General features: G+C 37.7%; 1 protein-coding gene across 4 annotated transcripts in view; it reads left to right on the top strand.

Annotated features, from left to right (window-relative positions):
* The window catches only part of ANO3 (anoctamin 3), a 204430-nt gene that overhangs the window by 90341 nt on the left and 88591 nt on the right, over positions 1 to 25498 (top strand). Inside the window, exon 1 of one of the 4 annotated variants that reach the window (XM_030483536.1) lies at positions 22627 to 22631. The exons of the other annotated variants lie outside the window; for them this stretch is intronic. The gene's annotated coding sequence lies outside the window, so the exon portion shown is untranslated. Of the gene's footprint in view, positions 1 to 22626; positions 22632 to 25498 lie in introns of those variants that run through there. 4 annotated transcript variants of the gene reach the window in all.

The following is a 25498-nucleotide window of genomic DNA, read 5'->3' as shown; positions in this document are numbered from 1 at the left end:
TTGTGTGCTTCCCTTACCAGCTTTCAGCCTTTTCTGGAGAGATGCTGGAATAAAGGCTGTCCTTAGTTGTTATGGGTGAGTGGTGACTGATAGAGATCAAGTCTGAAGTGCGTTGGGTATCAAAGGGTTGTCGGCGTTGGTGAAGCACACGCTCAGCCATTAGGCACAATGTGACAAGAATGAACAGGGAAACCATTGTTAGTGTCTTCTCTGGGGAGTTACAAAACTCAACCCTTTTAGAGAAGGTTCTGTCTGAGCAGCAAGCAGAGCAAGCTGGTCTCTGGAACTGGAAGGTGTCCCTGCTCGTTGCAGGGGATTGGAACTAGATGAGCTTTAGGGTCCCTTACAACCCAAACCTGTGATTCTGTGATACCATTGCATAACTTAGAAATAAGTCTGTCTTTAACAAAAATGAAAAATTAAAAAAATAAACTCAAGCAGGTACACGAGTCTTCTCACTGAATGAAATGAGTTAATTGCAAAGTGTGAATTTTGCAATCTCACTAGTGCCAGCTATTCATACTATTATATTTATCTTTTTTAACTTCCTTACAAATTAAAGCATTTTTCTTCCCCCTCTTTTTTTGAACTAAGATGCATAGAAACGGTTTCCAAATCCTAAAATGGAAGTAGCAATCTTAAAAAGGCCAATAATTACCTACAGGAAATCTTTCCATGGTTTTAACTTTACCTCTGATTTTGTGTTGGATATGACTCCTCTACATTTAATTATATAGAATACATAAGAATATTAATAAGTCTAAAAGCAGTGCTCTGAGAGTGAGAAGCAAGTTTTGCACCCAAACTACTTTTTGATGCATATTTGAATCTAATATCTGTGAATTGTTCTGCCTATCCTACACTCCAGAATGTTCCCAACAGGCACCTTCTCTTTCTTTTGTAAACATGTTTATTTTCCCCTCTGCCCCATTGTCCTTAGTAAATAATGCATTTTCTGTTATTGAGTATTCCAACTAATAGATAAACAGTACAGTAGCATCAACTGTGATTATTTTTTTCTCTTTAATGTTAGATGACTGTATAGCCACACAAAAAAAACCTATTTCCTCAGGCATTTGACATGGTGAGACATTCCAGCAATTTTGCTGTGCTCTCATCCTGTTATAAACTGGTTCCATTTGATGTGACAGCAATGTTCTGTTTAAAAAATGTGTTTGATTCAAAATTTGCCAAGCGAGAAGAGGAGCATAAACCTTTATTTTTAGACTGTACTACAAATTCTTTCTGGAGTCAAATGTATTTTGTTGGGCCTTCTCATGCATTCACTATTCACAGGCTTCAGACTATGAAGCTACCTTGATCCAGCACTGTTAAATTCTTTTTTAGCAGGATGCTAAAAATACACAACTTTGAAAATATTTTGAGACAAAATTTTGGGTGCTTTCTGGTCCCCAGTTGCTGTATGACTCTGCGTTAATAAGATGATTAAACACAATCTGTGATACCGATTCTTGTGAGATCCTGCAACTTACTTTAAAAATACATCTATGATTAACTTAATGGTATTTGTACCTCCAAGTTAAAAAAAAATAATAGCAAGTTCTCCAGGTATTTCAATTTAGATAGTGAGACAATTCCTTATTTAACATGATGTTTAGTAAGAGAAACCGCACACTTATCTTTAAATTTATACTTTGCACTGGCCATAAGTTAATTTTATGTAAAGCCAAACCAGTGAAGCTAATACTCTTCTGCCTGTAGTGATTGTGGAAAGCATGTTTTATGAGACATTTTCAGTCCTCCTACCTATGATAGCTGAGTTTGTGGCAGTAACACAAACTTAAAACCAGCCTTGCCTCCCTGTAGACCATAGTGACTACCACCTTGGGCTTTCAAGGTGGTTCTGTATCTTCTTGCTGTAAGGCTTCCTTGCTACCCAGGAAGGGTGGAATTAGTTTATGTGAAAGTTTATATGACCTGTGCTAAGTGGGAGGTCAGACTATGGTCTTTCCTATGAAAGAATGTAAAATCTGCACCTTAATATGCTTGGTAAGTTCAGCAGAATGCTTCATTTGCGGTTACAATATAGTGGCAAACATAAAATCAGTCTTTGTAGCTGCATTCAATTCCAGGGGGTTGTGGTCAGTGGAAGGACGTTATTAGGGAAGGCCTTTTGTCACTCTAATTTCTCGTGTGAGTGTGTACGCATGTATGTGTACTAAGACATGCATCGTGCAGAGTCATACGATGGTTTGGGTTGGGAAGGACCTTAACGCTCATCCAGTTCCAACCCCTGCCACAGGCAGGGACACCTTCCACTAGATCAGGTTGCTCCAAGCCTGGTCCAACCTGGCACAATTCTGCAGCCTCTCCTGAACCTGTTGCAAATTACATCTTTTTCTGCCACAGGCACTGAGCTGGTTGGAAGGATGTTCCAACTTTCTATGAGAGGGGATGTAGTGGATATTATGAAAAATGACAAAATAAGGGTTCAAATGTATTTGCATTTGAAATAGAGAAATAAATATTATATTCTCTATGAGCAATTCTGTGATTTCGTGAAGTTATAACACATTAACAAAGACATTCTCAGTCTGTTAAAAGGCATTATTCATGAAAAGAAAAAATAACTTACAGTAATATTGTCATCTAAATCAGGTGCAAAGATGACTGTAGAAGAATTGCATAGTTCTGTACATTTTGCATCGTGTTTGTTGAAAGGATATCATTTTCCCTTTAAATCATAGGCTTTGAAAGAGCACTGGCAATTTTTTTTTTCATATACTTAATCTTTAGAGTTTTTAAGTGCTTTAGTAATGATCTCAGCTTCTCCCCTGTAATTTAGGAAAATTATAAAATTACAGATTGTAAAAATAGCACTGTACACCTCCACAGCATTTCTCAAGACACATTGAGCTATCTATGTAGGCCTTGTGTTCAGGTAACTGCCTGGAGTTTGGTACAAAGGTTGCTGAAGGAGGCTAAAGAAAACCATCTAATTAACAGGCTTTTCATTGTATCTTGCTCTAAGCAGCCTTCGTCACATGCTAAATCTCATCAGTCACTGAAAGCTAAAAGAGAGCTACATGGCAGTTGGTAGAGGAAAAAATCTCTCAGTTCTTCAGCATCACCAACTGTAGTGATCTGCAGAGAAATTGTTCAGGCGAGCAGGAACTGCCAACACATGATGAATATGGATTTCGTATATGGCCTATGAGCAACAAAATCACATCTCAGTTTATTTCAGTGTGTGCAAATTGATGTGTCAGAACAAAAACTGAATTGCCCTTTCATAGGGGCAAACTAGCAGCTGCGGTTAAGGAGAGCCTTCTGTTCTTCCAGGTGACACTACTCATTGATGCTTCTGGGTTTCATATCAACATACCATGTGCCCCTTGGCCAGTCTTTCTGTGTTCGTCTGTAACCTCAGACATAAAGTCATTTATTTCTCTGTCCTACCCAAAAGCATTTAGGAGAGAAATGCATGTGGATCTGCTTTTAAATAGTATTATGTGATATTCAGGCTTGGTTCTGTCACCAATGTTGACTTTATGCAACAAGTGTGTCAGTTATAAAGCTTCCATGTTAAAAAGCTTGGGAGTTATACTAGATTTTCACAGTGAAAAGTAGGCCTGTTTAAGAAGCAAATTAAAAAAAAAAAAAAAAAGATCTTGGGTTCTGAGCTTGCTTCACCATGTAAAGATTGAGAACAACCTAAATCTTTATCTTGGTCCAGATGGAGTCTATCTAGTGGCACATGAGCCTAGTGTGTTTAGTGGTATTTAGGAGGATTTTCTGTTCTGTTCTCTTTCTTTCAAAGCAGGTCATCCACAAGAGTAGCATTACCCACACTGAATGGAGGATTCTGACATCTTTGGTTCTGGAAAATGGAAGTCTTGTTTGTCTGAGGTTCCTTGGGAGAACTTGGCTGTGGAGTAAGCACACTCTTCTTGTGCACCATGTTCTTCAGTAATGAGATGACTGTGAAAAAGTTGTCTTTTTTACTTAATGACATGATTAGTTAGGAGAAATAAATGTTTTCATGAAATAATTAATTGGTGTAGCCATTAGTAATGCAGGATGTTAAGGTCACTTTAGGGCTTCAAATCCCTGATATTAACTTTTATAAGAAGTGTTTTTAAAGCAGTAGTGAAATACATGCACCTTCTCTGCAAACTTACTTTAAGACCCAAAAATAAACCCTAAGAATTTCAGATAGCCTTCTGACAGAGTAAAAAACTATCAACATAGCAGCTGAAAAACAAACTGTCAACATACAGAGTTCTTAACAATATAAGTACATGTTGAATTGAACTCCCTAAACTTGGTCATTGATCTGCAGGGCAGGTGCTGCTTACATCAGAGTAGTTTTGGGTACCTACTAGAGCACATACCCTGCAATTTGGTGGACGTTGTTCTGGGGCATCTGTACTCATGATGCATGTGACTGGGTATTGCAACTCAGGCTGTTAGGTGCATCTTTTTATTTTTATTAGTTGGGAAAATTGGATACGAATGGAAATAAATTGGCAAGTTACTGAAGCGAGAATGTTATTTTTATGTTAAAATAAATGGATGAATGGGATCTTTGGCACAATATGCAATCTCAAGAGATGATTCAGAACCAGAGGGTCTGAAATATTTAGACATTAAACTTCTAAATACTTAAATGGATCACTGATGGGTATATGGCACAGCTCAAGAAATCATTAAAATCAGTTTTGCTTTTATCCTATCTGCTAGCTGCAGGCAGGAAATGTGCTAGAAGGAGGTAAGAAAGGATCGAAAAATTATTTCCTGTTAATATGGAAGGAAAAATATGATAAGTAACTGGAATACATACAATCTGCCAGTTCTTTCCTGGTCACATCTTATTGTAGAAGTAAGACTTTAAAATAATTTTGATTGGTTCACAAGTAACAACAGATAAATATAGTTTTGGGTCTCCTCTTGAGGTTTAGAAGTGTCCATAACATTAGCACTTGCCTACGTGCTAAATACCGGTTTAGAGTGAAGAGAAAATAGCATCAAAAAGGTATTAAAACCTGGTAAAATGAGCCATTGAAAGCTTGAAGTATCTGCTGACTTAATCTAAACTAAACCATTAAATTTATATTAGGAAGTATTAGTAAAAATTGGAATTCTTTGAGGTCATCCTGCTGATTGTGCATAAAGTCACAATTCCACTAATGTGAGGCAAATTAGTCTGGGCGAAACTCCATCAGAGTAAAAAGGAACCATAGGAGCAGCACTGAAACACACACAGACTGCATTAAAGGGGGAAGAGCAGTATAAATAAGATTTATTTACAATGTTAAAGGTGGAAGAGCAGTGTAAATAAGATTTATTTACAATGGTATCAAATGGAAATGGCTAATAAGGCAGCTAATGTAATACCAATGGTCAATAGGGTTTAAAGGCAGCAAGACAGCACTAAAAAAACCTATTACAAATGAAATAAAATGAACAAAATGCTGCCACAAGCCAGTGGAAAGAGCTTTTACCTGTTACAGACTGAGATCATAAAAGGCTATGCAACAAAAGACAAAATATTTAATGTTTGTATTTGGAATTAAACAGAAATCATACATCCACATATGTGGTGCTGTGCTAGGAATAGAAAGTTTAACTTGTGCATCAAAGGATAGTGTCAGAGAACTGTTAGCCAGCTTGGAAAATTTAGGCTCAAGACTTTATTTAGACCAGTTAATCAGGAACTTGCACAGTATAGTGGCTTAGACTTTGTGACTTCAGTCTTTGGAAACTGTACCTTCACAGTGGGAATGGCCAGACCTACTAATCGCCTCCTTGCCTAATAGCTTTTCTGGGTTGGTCTCAGATTGGTCTATGCACAGAGATGCTTGCGTCTCCTCACGTTCCAAGTGCTGCTGGCTTTCCCAGTACCCTCTGTATGCACCTCTTTTGCATTAAACCTTTTGAAGTATTATTGTCTTCTTTTCTATGGCAGTTTTACAGAACAGAAGATGGATGTTTTAAGTGTGTAGGCAGCTATTTTGGTATATTGTTCATACATAGTTTGCCCCATCTTAATGCAATAGGACTTTAAAATAAAGCTAAACTATACAATAACATATTTCAGTATATTTCTACCTGGTTGGCATAATTAAAATATGCAGGTAATGTTTACCATTGCACTGTACTCTATTGCATGAATCTTAGACAGACTCAGCCTTAGGAAAGAACTCTCCAGCCAGCATTTGTTATATTTGAACTTGGCTATACCATGAGTCAGTGAATACCTATCTGAACAGCAAAGCATATTTTCTAAAGTCTAAAGACTTGAAGAGGTTTGACAATATTGTGCTGCACATACTCCGGAGCTAAGCTGGGGAAGTACTATTTAAGAATAATTGTGAGGCTTCATTTTGGTTTGGATTATTTTACAGTTTTCAGTGAAGTTTTCCAAATGTATGACTGATAATTGTAAAGACCATGATAAAGTCTCAAGTAAATAAAATTGATTAGTGAATGTGTACCTATAATTTAGAAGAAATTTTTTTCCTTACTGTAGTAGTTAAGTATTGCACTTAAGACATGGAAATTAGAGTAAAACTTAGTTATCTTCCTGAAATGCCAAAGATTCTAATTTTTTCCAGAACTTGTAAAACTATTAATGATTTTGACTATTCAGGAATGCAAGTGCTATGTAAATATCAGCAATCCAGGGTCCAAACATAACATTCTATTAAAAAATAACAGGAGTAGTCCAATATCTGTCTGGTTCAAATGCTGGCAAAATCCAACAGTGATGATACTGTCATGCAGAAGGGCTGCAATGTGGGTGTTAGCTGCTAGCTCAGAGAAGGGTGCTGCGTAGAGCTCTGTTTGTTTCTTGGTTTATTATTTTACATTATGGATGATTATCACAGCTCCCTGCACACAGAGAGTTAATTTCAAAATGAGAGATAGTGTGATAATGCTGCAGGGATCATGGCTATTTTCCTTAAGCTGCATGTGAGAGCGTGGCTGTTCCTTGCGAACAGATGCACAAGCTTCCATATTGTCCACTACCTCATAGTATTTTGAAGGCATTGACTTGCCAACAGAAATCCAAGTAATGTTATCTAGTCAGTGTCATAAGTGACTGTAAAAAGAGGGATAGTGTCAGTAATGTTTTAATGATTTCTTTTTTTTTTCTTAACCGAACATAATACGAAGGGCTTTCTGACTGCTCTAAGAGGATGTTTTTAGAACAAATTAAAAAGATGGCTGAGGCTTATCCCAGATTCAGAGCACTAGGAGAGCAATGTATATGTGGTGTATAAGACACCAAATACAGGTTGCAATCCTGCGAATACTTTTATTTTAAAATTCTCATTTCAATCTACATGATGTTTAATGTGGGAGTAGTACTATATCCCTATACCAGATAAAATTAATAGTAATCATTTATAATACCCCATTGCACATGTCATACGTGACATTTTAGCCAATTTCTTGCAAAAACAATGTATCAGCAAAGTAGGACATGTTGATGATTTAGTTCTGAGCGCAGTCTAACACCGCATCTGAAACGTGTATCTTACTTTACGCGCATGTGTGCTTAGCATACCAAGTATTCCTTCCCAGATGTCAGGCAGCGTCTGTTACTGCTTTAAATCTAGGTACATAAAAATATATAGGAGAGCAAGTATAATAATTTGTACAGGTATTAAGGAATCTGAACAGAACTGCTTCACTCTGAGTTATAGGAAAATGCAAGAGGAGAATGAATTCCCTAATAGTGGCTATGAGTCAGAGTAAAGGAAGAGTCTCCTAGGGGTGATATTAATGTTTACAAGAGTAAGAATGGAATTTAAAGATAGTCTGGCAGAGTGACAAGTAGCAGCTCCCACTGTCTTTTTCAAAAACTTGGGCACTGACCCGTCTGCCAAATAAGAGAACTTGAAAAGTGCATGCATAATTGATTTTAAAAGCCATCCAGAATATATTTCTTTTCCAGGTGGAAATGGAGATGTCGGAGAGTAAATGGAATAAAAGGATACATCCAGCCTTTCAAATTTAACCCAGGAATTTCTCCTGTCTGAATATTCCTCTGGGCATACTCCTCCTCCTATCACCTCAGCAATAATAAAACAAAAATAATAATACTGGAACTCACTGAACCTGGAAATTCACGACTAATAACAAATGTTCGCTTAAACAACTCCGTGTTGTCTTCACCTGTGATTGTGTTTTCTCCCAGTAAAGACCATATTATAGTCTTTACCCTCTGTGCTGGTATCTGAAGGCAGCTGTATGCTGAGACTTGCTCAGATTTTGAATTCCTTTTCCCAGCCCTTTTCTGACTGCACACTAAAGTGTTAATGCTGTCACACATTCAGCATGCATTTGACTGAGCAGAGCAATGGTGGTACTGGACTACAAGTATGAACAGTGCCTGGCACTTCATTTTTGACTTCCAGAAATTCTCAGAAAATGAGCAAAACTGTGACAGCCCATTGCTTTCTAGGGCATGGAAATCTTGTTTTCTGTAAAAAAAAAAAAGATTTGGAATCTGTCTCAATGTTCCACAATGTTGATTAAGTAGTTTTAAGTGGTCTGGAAAAATACAGCCCATTTCTAACAAGACATCTTGGGTTTCTGTCTCTACTCAGATTTTGATGGAATAGCTTGCCTCTTTGTGGCAGCACTTTTTTTTCTTTTCTATTTTTTTTTTTAATCACATCTTCTAGTTTTCTAATGTCTAATCTAAATCTCTGATCTAAATTTTGCACACACATAAGTATTTTTCAGAAAATGTTTGTTATCTTGGTCTGTGCCATCAACTGATTCACAGTTAAAGGAAACGTAATGTGCCTCAGGGTGATTGCTTATGGACAATTTTGCTTTGGGAGGGGAAAAGTGACTGCTGGAGGTTAAAATCTCATGAGTCAAGAATAGGAGCATGTTTGCATTGTTACAGCTGTGTCATTATACAACCGAGTGGTTTTGCTGGGGCTGACAATGAATTTGAGCAAGGCAGCAGATGTCAGGTTTGGACTCAATTGGTTTAGTGCTGCCATATCTCAGTGTTTGCAGTGGGGAAGAGTAGCCCTTAGCAGAGAGGCAGGACAGAAAGGTGGGAATAGAGGTTTTTGAAAAGGGTGGAGCTGGTTTCCCTTCTGTTTGGGAAGGTGCTCTTATGTATTAAACTGTTTGATCTTCTCAGTGCAGGGTGAATTAAGCTTTACACATGCCAGTAATCATCCATTTTTAAAATTGCTGGTTTAGCTTTAATGCAAATAAAAAAGTAAGCACAAGTAATTCAGTCATGGGGTGATGAAAAGCAAAAAACGCCAGCAGTTTTCTCTGGTTTTGTTTGGGTTTGGTTTGTTTTTTTCAGATGTGAACCAGTTTGCTAAGCATATGCTCTAGTCATCTTTAACAGGTTTCACCTCTAAATATTTTATAAAGGACATTGCAGATTGCCTTCCTCCTTCACAGCACTTAGCTTCTAAATTATCTTATAAATCGTTTATTGTGTATCTTGGCTTGAAGATTACTAATTCCAATGAGAACTAAATTGAAACATTGTCTGTTAAGATAATCTTAAAATTTCTGAAGGCAAAATTGACAGCTTTAAGTATATGTGTCTTAACAAAAAAGTTACATCATATGGATGTGGGAGTAGGATTGTAGTATTCCTCTAGTGTGATCTACTCAGATTCTGGCTGGTTTTCAGACACCGAGCTAAAGCCCTTCTAAACATGGAGAAGTACAGTGTAGAATGAGTGAAGGTTTAATCCTTACTTCATTGAGCACACGATTAAATTCATGGTGACCTTTATTTTTTCCCCAGTAAATACTTCTTGTTGTATGTAGACTTTGAATCAGTTTTTCATAGAAGAGGACTGTAATAATTCTCCATTCATCAGAGATTGTCTATCAAGCCAGTGACAGACATGTGACAAACCTAATTTTTCTGATCCTGAACCCTTATCTTCACATATCTGCAGTTAAGTAATGGGTAACAAAATGTCAGCTTATGTATTCATTTAAAATATTCAGAGTGATATCAGTATGACTCTCTGGTTTTGTTCTTTCAACATATATGGATGATTTCCTTTAATTGAGTTTACTCTTCATACACTTGAGAAGTTTTTCTTGCATCACCAAATAAATCCTGGTGTTTCCTGGTCTCAGCTCTAGATACATTTTCTGTGCTTGCATTATATGTTCATTATCACAGAAGTATTTAGAGGCATTTTGAAATGCATACGACCATGTAAATGCATATTATTATTTATATAATAATATGTCTATAAAACGAGCTTTGAAGCCATTACTGTCTCTTTTGTAGATAAGTACTTAGGGATTCTTAAATCCAGAGATTATTTGTCTGCTTCACATGTTGAACCATTAAATCCTGATGTGAAATGCAGTATGAAATTTTTGGTGATTATGGATTAGCTTATCGCAGAGTTTAGCAGCGAGCTCATTTGTCCTCATTGACAGTAGAAGCAAACTAGTAAGTTAAGCAAACAGGAAGGCTGGCTGATCCTCAGCTATGGAGCAAGAAAATAAAGAAAGAGCTACGAAGCAAGAAAATAAAGACAGACAAACCTGTCCAGTTCTTAAAGTTCTACTGAGAGGTTGTTCCATAGCTTCCCTTCTGAAAGAGTTAAAGCATCTAGCACGGTTTTGGTTGCTGAGATAAAGCCTGCAAGGCTATGAATCCTCATGGAACTATTGTAAAAACTAGGCCATCTGCAGGAATGACTTTGCTTGTATCAAACGCTTAAAAGCACCATGTGAGCACATCTGCAGGGATGGGTTCTTCTGGTTTCTCCAGTCTTTTTTGTTTCTCCAAATCATATTGACTAACGTTTTTTTTGTAATTTTGAGTACCAGAGGCTGGAGAAGAACTTTCCTGAGTCATCTGTTGAAGGCAACTTAAAAATAATATGATTTTAGCTTAACATGCACAGTAAAGGGAAACTAGAAGATGTGATTTCAATTCAACAATGTGTTGAATTGAAACCAGTGAGTTTGAGGTCTTAACGCAGAAACAGCTCTTAAAAGATTATAATAGTTGATAGGGAAATTACTATGAACATGAATTATAAATAGCTGATTTTTTTCATATTGTATTTAATATAATGCTGTGTTAACTCTTATTCAGTTATTACTGGAATTCCTTTCACATGTCGTTACTAGTCTTTTTTGTAGACTGTGCAGTGCTACTCTGTTCAGAAATGCTAGAACATAAATTGCCTTAATTGCAGACATTGTATAGCACATCCTGTTGCATTTAAGCAGCTCCCTTGAGGTTGGCTGCAAAAGAACCCACAAACTCAGAGGAACAAGATGCAAACACTCCTGAAGGATGCTGAGGTCCGAGCTGCTGCCGGCACACTTAAGCAGAGGAGCATCAAAGCCTCTAAACAGAACTGCAGATTCTCCTGCCTGTGGCTATGATGGCATAGCACTGAAAGGGTCCTCTTGAGGCCATTCCTCATCCACAAGTTAGGATTACTATATTATTTCTAACAGATTTGATTTTGACCTTTTCTAAACAAGCAAAAAAAAAGAGTTTTTAAAAAAGCTAGCCAACTGTATCTGTTAAGAAGTTTTTCCTAGTAACTCAGTTGGTTTTTTTGGAATTTGAGCTCATTACTGTTTTCCCTAACTGCTGTGGACAGGGAGAACAATTGGCTTCCCTCTCAAATACATAACTGCTTATGTATTTGAAGACTATGATTGTGTCTGTCTCCATTCTTCTCTTGACTAAACAACCCCAGTTTGTTCAACCCTTCTTCATCGGACATGTGTGCTAATGCTAATTCCATCCCCTATGCTCCCTTGTGCACTAAGTGATCAATTTTTCCTTTCTAAAATGAAATGCTAAGTGTTTCAATATATTTATCCTGTCATACCTTTTCAGTGAAAAAGGCCACTGTTTTAACATTTGTTCAGAGTAGCTGTCAACTGCTTTTGAATCCACGCTATGACAATTTTGCATAGTCTCTGAAATCACAATTCGAGATAAAGTAGAATCAAAAGCCTTACTAAATCAAGGTAGAGGATATGCAATATGCTTCTGTCTATCCATGAGGCCTGTTATTCAGTTTTAGAAAGAAATAGGGTTAGTATGATCAGATTTGTCCCTGGAAAATACATACTGGTATCTACTTGTCTTTCTGTGCTCCTTCTAGGTTGGGTGGGCTTTGGGTGGCCTGGTCTAGTGGAAGATGTCCCTGCCCATGGCAGGGGATTAGAACTACATGGGCTTTAAGGTCCCTTCCAAACCAAACCATTCTAGGATTCTGTGATTCTGGTCAGCAATGCTCAACATCTGCAGATCTTTGCTATCTGAAGAGGTTATGAAAAATAATTAACTTAAGCAAGCCTTTTCTCAGAGATTTGTGTTCTCTTCACTACCAGTGTTTGTATTCATGGTGCTCATGGTATTTCCAGGGTATTTTAATCAGCGTTCTTTTTTCAGTCTCTTTTCAGTCATAAGACTGCAATCATATGCCTTCCCCCCCCCCCCCCCGCATTCTTCCTGGGTGCCAGCACCATGCTTTCAGCTTCTTATCACAGAGTTCCCCAGCACATGTCTCAATAAAGCAGGACAAAAGGGCTACAGCATGCCTGAATTGGTAGTGTGCAAGCTTAAAAACGTGGAGGGTAGAAGGGATGAAGCACATGGATTTGAGACAAATTATTCAACATACACTAGAGATTTTTTGGACTTTTTACTTTGACAAAACGTGGGAGTGTTTTTCTGTGCATTTAAAAAGCAAGGCTTTTGTAAATTCACATATCCCATTCTAAAACACATGGGCAAGATAGCTCTTCAGTAAAAATGTCAGAATTCTTTTTAGCATTAGCAAATATTTTTTTCCCAATATTTTTGAAACAGCTGAAGCACTTTTTTAATTTTATTGGAACTGGCAAAAAAAAAATTAATTAAAAAAAAAAAAAAGCGTGGGGCACATGCTTACGGTCAAAATGGATGGAGTCAGTCAAAATTTGATGAAACTTAAAAATGGAAATTCTTGGCTGTTATAGGACTTTTTAGGCATTGACTTATTTTGTATTGGTGTATTTTGTAATTGACCTCTGATGTTGGAATATATTGGAAAACTATACACACCATTGCTGCTATTTACTGCAATTGTGAGGGGAGCAGCTACGTAAGAGTGCAAGGAGGATGATGAGAAGGTATCTATTCATAGAATAGGAGAATCACAGAATGATTTGGCTTGGAAGGGACCTTCCAAGGTCCCCTTCCCACAGGCAGGGACACCTTCCCCTAGACCAGGTTGCTCCAAGTCCCATCCAACCTGGCCTTGAACACTGCAAGGGATGAGGCAGCCACAGCTTCTCTGGGCAACCTGTGCCAGTGCCTCACCACCCTCATGAAGATCTTCCTATTATCTAATTTCTAAATATTAGAAATAATGTTCTCCCTTCTGCAGTATTCAGTAGCACAGCCATCACTCAGAGTTGTCAGCACTTTCTGTAAGACAGGGCAGAGTTGCAACTGGTGTGAGATGATCTAGCACTGTCTCAGAAATATTTTGTGACCTTCAAGCTCCACTTGTTGTTACAATAAAGTTTGGAGGGACTATTTAGCAAAGAATATCAATGTTATTTTCAGTAGATGAGTGATGTATTGTAAAACCTGGTTGCATTTTTTTCCCTGATGATGGTTTTGGTGAGCATTTTAGGTTTACGTAACTAGGTTCCAGCCTTAGCCTGGACTAAGAAAAGTGCTTGCATCATAACTACACGCATGGTTGTACAGCAAAAAGTATACGCTTATTCAGTTCCTACAGTTTCCAAATGTTTATAACTGAGTAGTGATGCACTTACTTACATCACAGAATCACATGGCTAAGCTCTTTGCTCCTGCTGTGGCGGCCAGTTCCCTGAACATGTGAGGAGAGATGGGTAAGGTACACCACCTTCTCCCTGGTGACTAGTTATTAGGTCAATGCACCCTACAGAAAACACATAGACCCTTTCATCTGCCTACACAGTATAAATCACGAATCAGTGAAAAAGTGCTAGAGGGGTTCCTTGTCTTCTTTATACATAAAAGTAATTTAGAAAAGTGACAGGGTAATTAATATACAAGAGTGGAGAAGTGTGAACCCTCTTTTGTGAACCCTTTTTATTGTATTAGTATAGCACTCAAATAACAGAGTTCAATTTCAGTATCTTTAAAAATAACTTGTTATGTCCTTGTTCATGCTCACAAGGTGAAGTTTCTGTTCAAAATACCTGCATGTGTTATTGTCTCTTAGAAATACCTACTTAAACAGTGTGTTTATTTGGAACTTCATTTAACTTGTAATTGAATTTAACTATACCTTAGTAATTCCATTGCCATAGTGTGCCCACAAGGGTGAAATTAGAAGCAGTAAATGTGTATACTCTTTTTTTTTTTTTTTAACTGCAATAAATTTCTATTACATTGTAGATATTTATGTCGTTTTATTGGCAGACACCTATGCTGCCATAGACAATCTAGAAAATAAAGAGTGTGATGTTCTTTCATTACCCCTTACAAAAATTAATACTATCATGGTTTACTTATTTATTTATTTTTAATAATAAGACATAATTTAGCCTTTCCCCCACTTGGTGACAGAAGAAAAGGTCAGTGGAAAGAGAAGTTGAAATGTTAATAAGTAGTTTATAGCTGAGGTAATAGCTATAGGTTAAATTTAGAATTCTTTCTGGAATCAGAATCAGAATAGAAAAAAAGATGAAGAAAGATTTAGAAGAATGAGGGTTAGAAGATCTGACAGGAAAACCTGACTAATTACACAATTGTACAGTACAAGTTCTATCAAGCCTGTGAACTTGGGAGTTGGTTATTTGTATTCCTTTACCTTGTATTTAAACTTGTTATATTTTTTCAGAAAGACGTTGTCATACTGGCTTGGAGATACTTTTCAGTCATATGGATTTGTTCTTTTCTGTGATTTGGGGGTTTGTTGGTCGGTTGGTTTTGGGTTTTTTTGCTTGCTTGGTTTTTATAAATCTGACTGATTTTTTTTGATGAGGAGTTCCACTTGGAATGCAATGGCTCCTTTGGAGAAGGAAGAAAGGTATATAAAGCTCTCCAAATTATTTCCTCAGTACTGTTTGACTTACTGTTGCTAACTTTTTTGTAAAACTATCTCAATCTAAACAGCATATTAATGCTATTAGATGTTTTCTTCTATCTCCTTTTAGTTTACTTGGATACTGTTTGAGTGAGCCCAGAGGAGGCCACGAAGATGCTCCAAAAGCTGGAGCAGCTCTGCTCTGGAGACAGGCTGAGAGAGCTGGGCTTGTTCAGCCTGGAGAAGAGAAGGTTCTGAGGAGACCTTAGGGCAGCTTCTAGTGCCTGAAGGGGCTGACAAGAAACCTGGAGAGGGGCTTTGGACAAGGGCCTGTGGTGACAGGACAAGGAGGAATGGCTTTAAACTGACAAAGAGGAGATTGAGATGAGATCTTAGGAGGAAGTTCTTCCCTGTGAGGGTGGTGAGGTGCTGGCTCTGGTTGCCCAGAGAAGCTGTGGCTGCCCCACCCCTGGCAGTGTTCAAGGCCAGGTTGGACAGGACTTGGAGCATCCTGGTCTAGTGGAAGGTGTCCCTGCCCGTGGCAGGTGGTTGGAACTGGATGAGCTTTAAGGTCCCTTCCAACCCAAACCAATCTGGGATTCTATGATATTGCTCTTTAGGTTGTATGTTTGTTTTGGACCATTTCATGCCTTTTTAATGAGACCTACATCCACAAAAGTGAGAATGCTTTTTCTCGCAATAATTAGAGATATTATGATATAGTACTATAGTACTATCTTATACCAAATTCAATATTTCATTCAGCATATGTTTATTTTTCTGATTTTTAACCATTGAGGTTGCATTTATACTTGCACTTAAAAATCAACAGCTGATTATACACTACAGTGTTTTATCCTCTGTGTCTTAGTTCAGTACACAAAATAACATGGCCTGCTAATATACTGTGCCTTTTGTCTTACCTGAACACCTTTACTATTGCATCAGTTATAACCTGAATTAGGTCATAGGACCCTACTTCTAACTTGTTGACTTCTAATCTGACCAACCGTGACAGAATACAGAAGGTGAATGAAGACATTTAACAATTCATTTTTCTTATAAAGGAGCTGGTTGCTATCAGACCTTTCATCACCTAAGGTGAAAAGGAAATGGAGCCACCTAGATGTGGAAGTGAGAGAAAGCACCACCATCTTGAGTTTTATGTCTTCTTGGACTGTTCACTCCAGTTGTTGGCTCTTTTCTTTGGCTAGCAAATATTATAATCTGACTCAAAACCCTTGATACCTATTTATTTTGTGATTGGCACACTTAAGTCCTATATTGCTCTATTAAAAGGCAATAATGCACTTTCTTCCTTTTCTGTAACCTCATTATTTTGTTGCTAAATCAACTCAATCATACTAGCACTGGTCTCCTGAGGCTGCTGTGAGGAGGCATTTTCTGAAGAATTCCAAGAACGAGGCCCAGAGAATAGGCTGCTTTGATGATACAACCTTCCAGACATTTCCTGTTTTATTGGGTTTGCGGAAGAAAATAGATTATTTTGTTGGATTTCTAATGTTTTCTAGCAGATATGTTTATAACAACTTTGGAAATATTCCAGTCTTGTCACCAGCCTATCTGAAGCCTTTTAATTCCCGTGTTCAATTAAGTGCAAAAATATTTTGCTTTGTTTGCATTCAAGTATTATTGATTAGTCAGGGGCCAATTTAATTCTGTTGAAATTGAAGTTTGAATTAGGTAAGACCAGGTATTAATGGAGGTAAACTTTATAAAGGTGTTGCATAAAGTTTTAGAATGAAACCACTATTTAAAGCTATTTACGTAACTGTGCTTTCAATGGCCAGTAGACCCCCTTGGCAAAAAAGATCCACTCTGCTTGTCTGAATTCTGAAACTGTATTTCTCCCACCTTTGTCAGGAAAGATCAAATGTATTTGCTGTTATCTGCAAATCAGATGCTTAAAAATGCTTCAAGAACATCTCAGTCATATGGGCAATGTCAGGAAAGTATAATCTTCTTTGATCTCAAAGTTTTGTACGGAATGAACAGTACTTTGTAATGTGTTAAATTTAGTATAGTCCTGCCTTTCTGATGCGGTATTAAACCCAACATTTTGTATTCAACTTGAATACAGGTTTTATAGGAGAAAAAAAACAATTTTTCCTTTCCATTTTGACGCTCTTCAAAATCCATAAACTAAAATTTGTTTCATTAAAAGTAGTTTCCTTGTGGAGAAGATGAGAAAACGAAGTCTCAAAGCCATTCTCAGATATAAAGATAGAATAGTTTTGGGGCTTTTGTTAGATAATCAAGTAAATAGGGTGAAGTAGTAAAAGGTGAGGACGTGCAAACTACTATTTTTAAGAGGTAGCTGAATCATATTGATTCCAAAGTAGGTAATGCAGCTGTACTGAGGTGGGAATACTAACAGTTTTCCTGCATGTACATAGCAATCCACACTAGACAAGGTCTAAAAGACTTCAAGGAAGAGCTACTGGGGCCTACACATGTTTATCTATAATAACGACTTAATTTTTTCCCAATTCTGCAAGCATAAGGTATAATAGGACTGCTTAGGGATCTTATGGAGATGAATGGTTTTATTTCCCCCCAAATCAGATTTCTAGTCATGTTTTCACATATTGGCATCTTAATGATTGGCTTCTTCTATAATTTGGGACAACTTTTCTACGTTTTGTAGTGTTATACTTTCAAATCACAAATGAAAACATGTTTATACTTCATTTTTTTCTATTTCCCTCATCCTGTGAGTTCATGATGTATTTTTATCAAGGTAAAGCTGTTTAAAGGAACAGATCTCATTTTAATTTTACAGCTGATCATTACAGGAATTATCCTGATAGGCACCATGTGGGAGCAAGGCCAACCTCTTGCAATATTTAGGAGAGGTTTGTGCAGCTTGCAAGCATTTTTTTAATTCCAGTGGTTGAATTTCCTGCTGCTTCCACAAGGAAATAGGTCTTGGCTTCACTGGCCTGAGTGCAAGAGGTATATAGATGCCCCATCCCTGGAGACATTCAAGGCCAGGCTGGATGTGGTTGTGAGCAACCTGATCTAGTTGAAGATGTCCTTGCTCATTGCAGGCAGGTTGGATTAAATGACCTTTGAACATCCCTTCCAACTCAAACTATTCTATGATTCTATGATAATGGAAGAAACAGTTTCTTATTCTCTGTGAAAATCCCGTAGTAGGTCTGTACTTGGGGATTTGGTTGGTTGGTGGTTGCTTACTCTGCATTTGGTATTGTTATGAGAAAAATAAGGCCACGGCTGTTGGAAAAGAGTTTGCAATCAAAGTTGCATAAACAGAATCCTGTTTGCAAACAGAACTTAAATGGGAGGAATGTCTTCAATGTTCTTTAATTCCTTCGGTTTCTTGCACTATTGGCTTGCTTCCCCTGGCACAAAGTGCAAACGGCTGGGTGAAGATGATATCGCTATGGACTGAAGAGAGTTCCAGATTAATGGGGATATCAAATGGCAACCCAAACTTGAATATAAAACTTAAAATTAGGAAAAGTGATTCACAAGTTTTCTTTTCCAGTGGAGTTCTCTAGGGATCATTTTTAATCCTGGCTGGTATTTTTAGAGGTGACCTGGAAGTACATGTAAAATCGTCACTGCACTAGCATGCAGAGGTCAAGAGGACTGAATCTCTTACTAAATTGAGTGCTGGCCAACAATAAGGATTTCAGTACAGAAATTGGAGACATTTCCTGGGAAACAGTGTCTCAGAAAGGGATTATTATTTTCGCAAGGGGCAGCTATTTATAAAAGAAAACCATCGTCCATGGAAGGCCTATAGCCAAAAGGGCTAATGTGACTTTTAAGCCTATGTGTTTGCTGTTGTTACAGTGCTATTGGAAAGTGCTGCTCTTCTGTTAAGTCAAGAAAAAAAGCTGAAATATTAATAGGGTTCATTAAGCCTTTCTTATAGCTCTATACTGAAATTGTTCCTTCTAAATAGCTCATCAGAAAAATAATTAAAAAGAAGGGGTGTGTGTGAAATCTGGTTTCAATATCTATAGCTATCTAAATAAGTAAAGTATAGCTTGCTGTTTCTTAATTTAATGGATAAAGTACTATAAAATAAAAAATGAGAAACTGAAGCTTGCTAATTGAACTAACCATGTATTTAAGTGCTAATGTGTGTGTTTTCTTGGAGGACTTTCAGATAATCTCACCAATTCCTTTCCCTTTCTTTAGCTGTGCTACTGGATTGAGTTATTTCTCACATTTCTAACTTGAGAGGAAAAACAGGTAGCATGAGCATAGGCCCTTACAATTTATTTATGTTCATCTTCTCACAATACTTAAAACTGCAAAAGGTTGAAGTAAAATCATAGTATTTAATGGCAGCAGTCTTCAAAGGCATGATTGATGATATTAAATCTTGTATTATTTCATAAACACCCTCATAAACCAATGTTATTTTTGTGGTGGGATGAAACTGAAAAATACCATCACAGTGACTTATTCAAGATGTATTTATTGGCTATGGTAGGAGTTATACTCACCCAAGTGGCTGCATTTGAAGCATTTAATAGGAATAATGTTGGACTCAATCTAAGGTTAGGCTTGATGATCTTAAAAGTCTTTTCCAACCTAGATGATTCTATGATCCTGTGTTGACCTGTTCACTACATAATGCAAAAGGCAGTTAAGGTGATCTGAAAAAATACCCTTAGAAGATTGGGATTCATAAGCTTTCAAGATAAACTGACAGTACTAAAGAGAAATAGGGTTCATCTTTGAAGGCCGTTTCCTTCCATGTTTAGTGTGTGTTATCTTTTCTTTTTTCTTCTCAAGAAAAGGATTGTTTCATTTTCTGCAATTTTGATGAGGCATTTTAAGTATGTTTGATAATATAATGAGAATACTTGATGCTGGGGTTGTTCATTTGGATTTTTTTCCTTTTTCTGTAAGAATATAAAACAAAGTCAGAGGTTACCCACTTTGATTCTACCTTTTCTGTAAAAAAGTAAAGTATGGGTCCATTTCTGACTTAAGCCTACTATGTGAAACGGAATACTTTTTGTATTTGTTAAAGTATTACAAATAGGTAAGAAAACTTTTGCTGTCACTGAAATAATTTATTATTTTTTCATTATAAAGTCATTTTGGTTATGGTTTCTCAGAATGTACTAGAGTAATTATGTTTCGTTTTGTAGATTGCAGTTGCCAATCCAAGTAAGCTAATTCTTTAGCTGTAGGTACCTGTTACATGTATTGAGTATTGAAAACTAAATGCTCGTCAAAATTGAGCTGTTTTATACTTCATAGGGTAGAAATATATTTTCATATTAAATTTAAATGTCATGAAAACCATTGCAAGCTTTTGTTCATATTTTATGTAATTAAAGATTCTAATTATGATGATGCTGTTGACAGAAGCATTTGAGATTTACCAGTTTTGCAGTCTGTTTAAAGTGCTTTATGAATGACATTTCATTTTAATTGGTGATGTATGGTATGCAAAGCCAAAGGCTTTACAGAAGGCTTTTTTACAATTAAGAAGGTAATTTTATTAAGCAAACTTGTGATGAAATGAGTAGTTGCTTAGACCTGCGTGTTGTAGATATTGTGGAGATTATTGTATATCATATCTCTATAAAGCTGATGCTGTTGACTTATATAGTAGCTACTCCTGTTTTTATGCTGAGGTTTGTGCTGGATTAAATGGGCAGTAGCATCAGTTCAACCTTGCTGAGGGTGCATCCAGCACTGGGTTAACAATGCGTGTGGACTAGCTGTCAAACTTTCCCCCCTAAAACTAGGAGCAAATGCAAGGCAATTTTTCTTTCCTCTTAGTAGTGAAGAAATTACTGTGTTTCACAGAATCAGCAGAGCAGAATTTTTCGTTTATGTTTCTAATGGCCAAAACATGGAGGTATGTGAGCTGGCTTCATTTAGAGTCTTCCTAGATTGGCATAATGTTGAGTATGCACTAAATGGTGCATACTGATTTAGCTATCAGGAAAGCTCATCATGCTCTAGCTCCATCTTTCCTGCCTGCTCTGCCAGGAAGCTATGAGAAGATATAGTACAGCTGGCTGTGCTGGCTTTCAGCCGTGTAGGGATTTGCCTACGTAACAGGAATCCCCAGCTTCCCTTCGGAAAGAACACTTTCCAAGGCAGAAGTGGTAAAATAAAAGGCAGGATCTCATTCAACCATAAACTTTAACCACCTTTTTCTCCAACATGAGAAATTTCTATGCTCGTGCTATACTCATTTCCATACTCCTGCTAAGTGCAAGAGCAATATTTTGTAAGGAAAGAACCAATGAACGCAGTTTGTGTATTCTTTTTTTGCTAGATAGATACATGTCTTGTGTTGCAGATGGAAACATCCCTAAACAATCAAGTTCTGTGTAGCAAAGTTCTAGTTGGAAAGGTAGGGATTTGAGGAGAGGCTCATATGGAAAATAGAGGAATATAGTTTCAGTAAATCAGTTTAGTGATCCAGTTAATGATGTCAACCACAAGCTGTTTGTGTGCCAGAGCTGGTTAAGCATTGGCATGCAACAGCAAATGCCACCAAAACTAGCATATCACAGAACTGGACAGAGAATGAAGTAACTTGTGAAAATTGAATTACGCAGGTAGATCATACAACTAGAGCAACAGCAAATGTGCTCTGAGGTTATTTTATTCATTTTATTTTATTTTGTTTTATTTTTATTTTATTTTATTTTATTTTGTATGTATCAGTTAAATTGTTGTTGAAATTGAATGACAGTGTGTGTTATTTGCATTTCTGTGAATTTCTTTGGTACTAAAGTGATTCATCTTGCTGCACACAGTGACTCCAATACAGATGCAAAAAACATTCTATTTTGGCAATAGTAATAATTATGTGGCAGGGTCCATAATTACTGAGAGTGTATTGCTGCTTAAGAAATAGATCATTAAAGCCATCCAGAACAATTATGAAATACATATTTTTATATATTACTTATATTATTCTATATTACCCGTTGCTATGTCTAACTATTGTAGACTTTGGTCTAATAAGCATGTCCATTTAGGAATACTTTATAGTATTTAATAATAATACTTACATTACAAAGAATACTTCTCTGAAACCTTGCAAGTAGCTTAGCAGATTCATTGTGTAGCATTGCTCTGTTATGAACACAGCAACATCAGTGCTGTAGCCCAGTGCCACTGCATGCTCCACTGGCACAGTCCATTTCTGAATCAGTAAGAAACATAGTCCTTTCTACTTGTACCTATTACAGGCCTATGGCACCTTCTGAGGCAGCAGAATTAACCAGTTTGACCAAGAACAGTTATACTGTGCTGCAGATCTGGAAGCACTGTCCTCAGTGGACAAATGAAGTTCTTCATTTCTTGATAGAGCAATACTTACATTGAAGCAAAGCATGTTTTGTGAGCTCAGGGAAGCTTTTAAATGAGAGGCTCTTTTAAAGCTCAGCTATAATAGTTAAACATGGGGAGTATCCTGCAAATTAAAGGATCTTCTTTGTGGACTAATATGTCGAGATTTAGACAAGAGAGAGAGAGACTTGCTGAGTGTGACATCCTTCTTCAAGTGGCACAGATTTTGATGGAGAAAATTCCCTGGAAGTTCATGTCACTCCAAGCAGCAGAAATGTTTAGATTACTCACTTTTTTTCTAGCACAGTCGGAGAGAGGTAAAACATATCACCAAAGGACTAAGATTTATAAGAACATGCTGCAGAGTACTTAGTTTTCCTTCACTTTGAAACCACAGAAATTTTTTTTTATTTTGTGGATTTTTTTTCCCTCCATCTTGTATTTTTGGTAGAGGTGAATATTAATCTATATTTCATACTTTGTTTATGTGACTATTCTTGCTCATAAAGATTTCCCAGATATTTCGGGGACTGTACTTTTTCTTCTGTGGTGCGTTTCCATATAGTTCCCTTTGGCAGGAAAGCCAGCAGTCCCCCGGAGGTCACATTGTGGTGTTCTTGGTGGAACAACTTCAGGCACTTCAGCAAGAGAGCAGCAAAAATCTCTGGCATTAACTTTTGAATGTATGTGCTGGATCTGGCTAGTTTTCTTCACAGCAGCCTGTATGGTGGTGTGGTTTGGATCTGTGGCTCAAACAGTGTTGCTAACACCCCAGTGTGTTGGTTGTTGCTGAGCAGTGCTTGCGCAGCATTGTGGCCTCTTTTTCCCTATTCTGCTTCACAGGCAGCAGCTGGGGCTGGGCACGAGGTTGGGAGAGGACAGAGCCAGGAGAGCTCACCCCAGCTGCCCAGAGGGATGTCCTGTGCCATAGAGTGTCATGGTCAGCAATAACGTTTGAGGGGTGGGAAGGGACTCAGTGCTCCAAGGCTGGATGGGCAACCGTCTGCTTGTGGGAGGTAGTGAGTGATCGCCACTGCGTCACTGTTTTGGTTTGGTTTTCCTTGAAACTATCTTTACTTCAGCCAATGAGTTTTTTCACTCTTGCTTTTCCCATTCTCTATCCCCATCTTGCTGGAGGGGGCAGCGAGTGCCTGCATGGTGCTCAGCTGATGGCCATGGTCAACCCACCTATGTACAATGCATTTGTCTTTGAAAATGTGTTTCTAGTTTTGTAAACAATTTAAAGCTTAATGAAAAATTAATAATTCCTACAAATCATGCAACTAGTTCCTGAATTAAAGAGGGCAGCATGAGACCTTGTTAAATATGTACAAATAGGTTTGCTTTTGTTTAAATTTTATTTTTAAGTTGCAACAAGCAATTGCCTAGTGGCAAAGCATGACTTGCTCAGCTGCCTCATAGCATAAAATCACAGACTGGTTTGTGATCCAACCAGTTCCAACCCCCTGCCACTGGCAGGGACACCTTCCACTAGACCACGTTGCTCCAAGCCCCGTCCAACCTGGCCTTGAACACTGCCGGGGATGGGGCAACCACAGCTTCCTCTGGGCAACCTGTGCCAGCGCCTCAGCACCCTCACAGGGAAGAGCTTCTTCCTAATGTCTAAATCTTCTCTCCGTCAGTTTAAAGCCATTCCGCCTTGTCCTGTCACTACCTGCCCTTGTAAAAAGTCCCCCTCGAGATTTCTTATATGCCCACTTTAGGTATTGGAAGACAGTTATAAGGTTTCCGTGGAGCCTTCTCTTCTCCAGGCTGAACATGCCCAGCTCTCTCAGCCTGTCTCCAGAGTGAGCTGCTCCAGCCCTTGGAGCGTCTCTGTGGCCTCCTCTGGGCTCGCTCAAGTGGGTCCACATCCTTCACAAGTTCCTCCTGCTCTACTTGCAGACTGGCTGCTTGTTCCCTGCTCTACACTGTGACTGAACTGACTTAGAAATTTGAGGGTTTTTGCCACATACACTTCTACAGTGTTTTTTGGTTTGTTTTGTTGTTGGTTGGTTTTTTTTTTTCTTCCACAAAGGTTACCCAATAGGTAAAAGGTTTAAAATAATTATCTAATAGTGAAGGAGCAGTGAATTTTGTAGCTTTGAAAGGAAAGTGTAAATATTTTACAGTGTACAGAAACCTCTCAGGAACAGATTTGAGTTTTAATAGTGCCCATAAGCCATCCTTTGTGCCAAATACCAGAATACAATACAAGGCATATTTACTGCAGAGTCACAGTTGCAAATTCATATTGTAGTTCTATAATAATTATTAAATATTTATTATCTGTCAAGTGCAAATGTTTAAAAATATATTTAACTGTAATTACTAAAGTTCAATAGTGAGGATGTTTATGGATAATGATAGCTGTGGCCTGGTTTTGCAAACACTGACAGGTTTAAATTACAGTTGTCTGACAAATTCCTGAGATTTGGGGAAGAAATAGGGGATTTAAATGGGATGAATACTGATAAAATTATCATCTTGAAAGGGTAGTTACTGTAAATAATTATCAAACTCACAACAGAGACAGACAGTCATACAAACAAAATGTCCTGGAACAGTACATACTACTTTGAAAACTGACTTGTTGTTAACCACTGTAGCACAATTTCAGCTGATGTAAGGGCTTAAAAATCTCATACTACATTTTAGCAAGAATGCCCTACTAAGTAATTTTTCACAGTTTGTTTTTCGTTTCAGCAAAAAAAAAAAAATCATATTGCCAGTTTTATTGGTTTTAATTCCATTTCAGTATGTTAATAGAGAATTATAGAGTGGTTTGGGTTGGAAGGGACCTTAAAGCTCATGCAGTTCCAACCCCCTGCCACGGGCAGGGACACCTTCCACTAGACCACGTTGCTCCAAGCCCCGTCCAACCTGGCCTTGAACACTGCCAGGGATGGGGCAGCCACAGCTTCTCTGGGCAACCTGCGCCAGTGCCTCACCATCCTCATAGTAGTGAGTAGCCGAGGTTCTTCTGCAAGTAGCGTAAGTTCTAGTGTGTGTTAGTGCAGTAATAAGAAACAGTTAGCAGAGCCTGAAGGTCAGCGAGAGCTGAACAGAGGAGTAAACTGGTCCTTTTTTCTCAGAAAAATTTGACTTTTGGTATTAATTTTAATTTTATTAAAATGTGATGT

This window comes from Strigops habroptila, chromosome 4 (genome assembly GCF_004027225.2).
Source record: "Strigops habroptila isolate Jane chromosome 4, bStrHab1.2.pri, whole genome shotgun sequence".
Lineage (NCBI taxonomy): Eukaryota > Metazoa > Chordata > Aves > Psittaciformes > Psittacidae > Strigops > Strigops habroptila.
The sequence above is the reverse complement of the archived record's forward strand: the minus strand, read 5'-3'. Positions and strand labels throughout refer to the sequence as shown.